This window comes from Corvus kubaryi, unplaced genomic scaffold (genome assembly GCF_017639235.1).
Source record: "Corvus kubaryi isolate FWS band 111438036 unplaced genomic scaffold, C.kubaryi_AGA036_p1.0 74, whole genome shotgun sequence".
In the NCBI taxonomy this organism is placed as follows: Eukaryota; Metazoa; Chordata; class Aves; order Passeriformes; family Corvidae; genus Corvus; species Corvus kubaryi.
The window spans coordinates 17,015,853-17,021,923 of record NW_024582061.1 but is presented as its reverse complement, the minus strand read 5'-3'; the positions used below and the strand labels follow the sequence as shown (position 1 = coordinate 17,021,923).

Here is a 6,071-nt window from a genome sequence, read left to right as displayed (position 1 = left end):
GGGGGGGGGTTGGGGGGGGCAAGTTCCCCTTTTTCTGCTCCTCGGGCTCTGGGAAGGCGGCAGCGGAGAAGCTGGGAGAGGTGGGAGCTGGGGCGGGCGGGGGAGAGGCCTCTTCCCCCAGGCGAAAGGGCTGAACGAAGATGGGAAGAGCAGGTAAAACCCCCGCCAAAAAAAAAAAATAAAAAAAAAAAAAAAGGAGGCTAGTGAATATTTTTTTTTTTTTAGTAAAATTAATCCCGGCTGTTGTGCTGGTGCTTCCTCGCCGCCGCCACCACCATCATCTTCATCCTTCGGGGGGTCTCCTCCTCCTGCTGCCTCCTCACCGCCGCCATCAGCCTCTTCCTCCTCGGCGCCGTCCTCCTCCTCCTCATCGCCACAAGGAGGCGGGCGAAGGAGGGGAGAGGAGGAGGAAAAAAGAAAAAAAGATCACCGTCCTCTAAGCAGCGGCTCCTTCCCCCTCCAACACCACCCTGCGAAAAAATACCCACCGCCAGCGACAGGGCTGGGGGGGGAGGCGGCGGGGGGAGTGGCACGGCGTGCGCGGGGTCCCCAGCTCCACTCGCTTCTTCCTCGCCCGTCGCTAATGGCTGCAGAAAGGGGAGCTGTAAGGATGAGGAGGGTGAGGATAAGTCCCAGGAGTCTCCGCTTCACATCTTGTTGTGCAGGGAAGGAGGAGGGGTTGTTGTCCTGATGGAGGCAGCACCGATCGCGGGATGGGAAGGTGGGGGGCGGGTTTCAACACCCTTTCTGCCCCCCCCTTTTTCTCTTCTTTCCCCTTCCTCTTTCTCTCGTTCGCAGTAGCAGGCTGCCCCCCCTCCTCCGGCGCAGGCAGAGGGGCCGATCCCACAGCAGCGGCAGGAGGAGGAGGAGGAGGAGTAGTAGGAGGAGGAGGAGGAAGAAGCCGGCCCCTCCCGCCCTCTCTGCCTACCTTCCCCCTTCCCGGGCGGCCGAGGACGGTGGCAGGGAGGGGGCTGCCCGTCTCCGCTCCCGCGGACCCACGGGCGATGCGGGGCGCGATGAGCGAGGGAGGAGACCCTCGGCCGCCGTTCGGGCGCGGTGGGGACTCCCCCTTCGCCTCTGCGAGGGTGGGGAAGGGAGCGAAGAGGTTGGTAGTCGGGGTGGGAGGGGAGGCCGCTCAGCGACCCCTCTGAGAAGAGGAGCGAGAGGTAAAATTAAAATAATAAAACAGGAGAAAAATCACAGCGGAGGAGGCCGGGGGACTCGCCCCGGAATGGCCGGGCGGGGGAGGGGGTCCCCGGCGCTGCCCGGCGGGGGGGGAGGGGGGGCTGGGGCGGGACGGCGGCAGCGCGGGGGCCGAGCGCAGGCTCCGTACTGCCCCTGCCTGGCGCTCCGGGGGCGTGTGTGCAGAGCGGGCAAAGCGGGGGTGGAGGGCAGCGCGGGGGGAGAGAATTCCGGGAAAAGGAGAAGAGAGAAAAGGAAACAGAGAGAGAGGGAATAGCGCGGGGACGGGGCAGGTTGGGGAGGGGGGGGCCTCTGGGCTCCTCGCTTCTCTCCCCGTCCCCTGTCCGAGCCCCTGGGTCTCTGTGCGCTGCCCTCCCCCTGGCTCGCCCCGTCCGGCTCGGCCTCTCGCTCCCTCCTCCTCCCTCCGTCGCTCACACACAAACAAAATGGCGGCTGTTGTTCCTTCGCTCTCCCGAGCCCTCGGAGGGAAGCGGCGGTGGCGGCGGCGGCCGGAAATGAGCCAAGAGAACACGGGGGGCGGGGCCGCCACCGGGGCGTGGTCACCCCTGCGGGCGGAGACATGGCGGGGGCGGGGCCCGGCGGCGCTCGCGCACACAATGGAACGCGGGGCGCCGGCGGGGTGGAGGGGCTGGGACCGTTCCAGCCGCCGTCACGAGACCGCGTTGATCCAATCAGCCCCCGCCCCAAGCCGGGCTCTTCCGCAAACTCCGCTGGCCCCGCCCCTTAAAGGCGAAGGGTTTTTCCCTTAAAAAAAAAAAAAAAAAGGCTCCTTCTTCTTGCCCCGCCCCACACGGCCTTACTGTCGGCCCAAAAGTGCGCGGCGGAGGCCCGAGGGAGCCTGGCTGCATCCTGCGGCCGTCCAGTCCTGCTGCACTAGCCGGTGCCTGCTACCCGCCCTGCTGGGCTGAGGTGCCGGCGGCAGGAGCGCGGTTGTTTCGCCGCCGCCCTCCTCCTTTCCCTGCCGGCTCCCGGCCGGTTCCCCGCGGCGCCGGCGGGCGGGGCGCTCCTGCCGCCGGTCCCGGGCCGTGCTGCGCCACAGACATGGCAGCCCGGGCTGCCAGCCCCCGGCCTCTGAGCAGAGGGCTTGCGGAGCGGGACCCGCACCCCGAGGCCCCCGAACCGGGCGGGTGGATGTGCGAGGTCACAGAATCACAAAATAAATTAGATTAGAAAAGACCTCTGAGATCATTAAGTCCGACCTATGACCGAACACCACCATGTTAGCCAGACCATGGCACTGAGTGCTACGTTCAGTCTTTTCTTAAACACCCCCAGGGACGGAGACTCCACCACCTCTCCGGGCAGCTCCCAATGCCTAATTGCCCTTTCTGTGAGTAAATTCTTCCTAATCTGGGGGCGCTCTGTACTGCCCAACCCGGAGGTGCCCAGAGCTGCCTCAGGCTCCCGTCGGCGTTACAAAACGTAAACAAAAACCCCAACCCCCCACGCTTTTATGCCAGAGACTAAATAAGCCCACAAGCCCCGCGCTCTGTGCCAGACCCCCGCCTGTGCCGGGGATGGCGCAGGGCACGGTACGAGGGTTTGCAGTGCCCTGACAGCACACCCGCCCCTCAGAGGGGCTGTCGCAGGCGCAGGTGACACTGGCGCGGTCGTTCTCCAGCCCTCTCGGCCCCTGAGCCGTCCCAGAGGTTACGGACCCGCCACGAGTTTTCCTCGAATCTCTGAGGGCTCATCTGTGAGGAAATGCCCCATCCCGGCATTTCCCTTCAGTGCGTTTGGACTCCGTCGGGCCGCACACCATTACAGGATAGGAGTGGAAGGGAAATGCAGGCACGTGCATGTTTTTAACGGAAAATCGGGGGGTGTTGATCCAAAACCGGACATTTGCGAGGAGGACTTCCCTTGCCACTCACCCTCAGGGCTGAGCTCTCTGCAGTACATGTAAGAGCCGAAGCAGGTATTTGGGAAGAGGCTAGACTAAACACAGAATCAATACTGCAGCCTTCAAGAGGAGCCTACAGGCAGGAGGAGATTCACAGCCTTGTAAGTTATCCACCAGCTCCCTTACATACTCCCACTCTTCAGTTTCCCTTGTTTGGGCTTTATTTCAAGCAAGATTGTTGTTGTCTCCCCCAGCACAAAAGGGGAAACACAAACCTCTCCAAAAACGCTTAAAGATTGGATTTGCCTTCCTGAAAAGTCTTGAAGCCATAGGCAGTGCACTAAGAGACGTGGAGGGAGCCTTGCAAGGACAAATAAGCCTCAGGTAAATAATCTGTAGAGCAGAAAGTCCCAGAACTAAAGCTGTGAGGGCTAACAGCATTACTTAAGAGTGGTACCTTAAAAACTATGTTAGTGGTTCTCACAGGTTTTTTGCCTTCTATTGTTTCTAAATTTCCCAAAATATTGCAGTTATAGAAGTTTTGTATTACCTCATTTTTTTTTTCAGATTGACTATTTCCCTTGTTTGTGAAGCACTTTTTTAACACAGCTGAGAGTAATTTAAACTTTTTTTTTCTTTTTTTTTCTTTTTTTGGTCTCCTTAGAATTAAAAGTTGATGGAAATAAGTCTATATAAGGTTTTCAGACCATCTGGAGGCCCACAGTTCAATAAGGAATTAGTGCTGGATTTATAAAGACACTGAGGTAACACTGAGGTGCACATAAACACCTAAATGCCTTTCAAGTCAGGCCCTTACTAAACAACAAGTTTGGAGCAAAGAAAATGTTTCAAATAAGAGTTTTGTTACATTTGTTCCTACCTACAGTCTAGATCCTACCACGCAGTTCAACTGAAATTGTGCTGACAAACAAAATTTTATTTTATTTTTTTAAATTTTTTTTTGGTGCAGCTTAGCCTCTGATCTGGCTACCTGTTTATCTACCCTTGAAAAGGGTTCAGGGAAGCATACCTGAACTGTGGGAAACTTAAACTCTTAGGTAAATGCTACCAAACCAGCATGTAGCTTCTGAGTATTAATTATAGATATAAGTGATTAACTGATATTTTAGTAAAGGCATAGGTCTGCCTTGCACGCTTCCTACCCAGTAGAATATCTTAGTTCTTTAGACATTAGAAAGTCATATTCTGTTGGCTTTCCATATTAGAGATTTATATGCAAGCTGAAATATAGGGAAAATAAGTAGAAAAAGAATGGTATTTGTGGGATTTTTCTCGAAAAGAAGGCATCAAAAATAAGAGAAGGAGGAAAAAAAAGAAAAGTCAGGAAAATAGAGCTATGATAAATCAAATATATTTATAAACAATGGCAAAAAACCCCTTAAATATCTGTTAAGTTTTCTGAAATCACTGCAGTTTCTTAAATGAACCTTAGTTCATGCACACAACCCATGACAGATAACATTACTGGAAAGCAATAATAGAACACAAAGCATGCTAAGAAGCAAATACATAAACCTATACAAATAAAACCAGGAGGTTATTATACCGTTAAAAGTAAAATACACCTATTTATCCAACAACTTCTCCTCTTTGCTTCAGTTTCCCCATTCTGACAGCAAGAATAGTAATATTTATCTCTTGAAAATATTACCTAGAAGAATTGATTAGCTCATCATTGTCAGTAATTACAGTAGTCATTATGTACTTCAAGATAACTGGATGAAAGTACCATAAGTCCGGTTAAAATGAGAATCTGCTCGGGAAAGCAATGAGAGAGGAATGCAGAGCCTTGAACTTTTATCGTGGGATCTTGTTTGGCCTTAGCTGGTAAGTTACTGAAATTTGTAAGCATGCCCAGCTGCTTTGAGGGCTACAAAGAACAAGATAAGATCCCTTTGTACTGCAAAGGTCAACGTGATGCCCGGAGCTCAGCAGCCCAACTTCAGTGAGATGAGCGGGCAGAGGAATAATCATCTCCCTCGGCCCGCAGAGAGCCGGGACTGTGGCCTTCCCCTTCCAGCTGCTGGATGGAGAAGCGGTGTAAGATCTCAGTCACCCAGCCAGCCTCCCCGCCCCCCCGCCTCTAATGCTGCTCAGGAAATCACTTATACCAAATAAAACTTCCCTTCTCCCCTTCAGCAGGATTTGCCCCACAGCCCTGTGGCCCTTTGAGTGTCTCCAAAAGATGTGGACTTGTGGAATGGGAAGCAGGACCCAGGGACAGGACACTCCCATTCTCTCAGTCCTATTTCTGCTTGTAGTTCCAGCTCTATTATCTTTTTCCCTGAGCTTTCCAGGGCTGCTGTTCATGTCTGGCAGGTAACTTCCTCTGTTCCCCAGCTACCTCCTGCCATCACAGCACTCTGCTCACGCCGCAGCTGGGGAGGGGAGGAGGAATGACCCCCTTCTCCGTACCAGCGAGGAGATCTATGCATGGAGGGTCCTTCCTGGCATAGGTCAGAGGGATGAGGAAATAATTTAAGGCTGCAATTTTTTGCAAGTAATGCCAGGGTGCAGCTATATTTCTGGAAAGCAAGAGCCAGCTGTGCCGGAGCAGAGAGCATCGCTCAGCACAGCGTCAACATTAAAACCCAGCAGCGTTTTGATATGAGACAAATTTTATTAAAACCATAAGAAGCAACCATCCAATAGTTGATTCTTTCTTGCTTTTAGCATATACATAAAAGAAAGGGCTGGCGTTCTGACAGAAAGCAAAATGCTTTCAGTCCTCAGCCTCAGAAACACAGGCTTCCTTGGTCACACAGTTTTCAATAGCTGCAAACACAGAGTTATGTTGCTAAATGTTAAGGGCTCAGCTGTTTACCAGAAGAATGTTTCCTCCCTGGAACACATGGTTTTGCTTAAAAGAAGTTCTCCCAAAACCCCCACTTTATTTAATTAGCAAATGCAACATTATAGTTCTAACAAACATGCCATGCTGTATTCCCTTACGAGAGCAAAATAAGAAAAGAAGACAAAAATTGACCTCTCAATTTAAGAGAGG

The 6,071-nt window shown here is 53.1% G+C and overlaps 1 long non-coding RNA gene across 5 annotated transcripts in view; it reads left to right on the top strand.

Annotated features, from left to right (window-relative positions):
* Window positions 1–1,758: 1,758 nt before the first annotated feature.
* The window catches only part of LOC121675293, a 35,742-nt gene continuing 31,429 nt past the window's right edge, over window positions 1,759–6,071 (top strand). For 3 of the 5 annotated variants that reach the window (XR_006020035.1, XR_006020034.1, XR_006020033.1), the window contains exons 1-2: window positions 1,759–3,207; window positions 3,301–3,430. This is a non-coding gene — a long non-coding RNA (uncharacterized LOC121675293). The remainder of the gene's footprint in view (window positions 3,208–3,300; window positions 3,431–6,071) is intronic. The other 2 variants (XR_006020036.1, XR_006020037.1) reach the window with 1 other exon arrangement.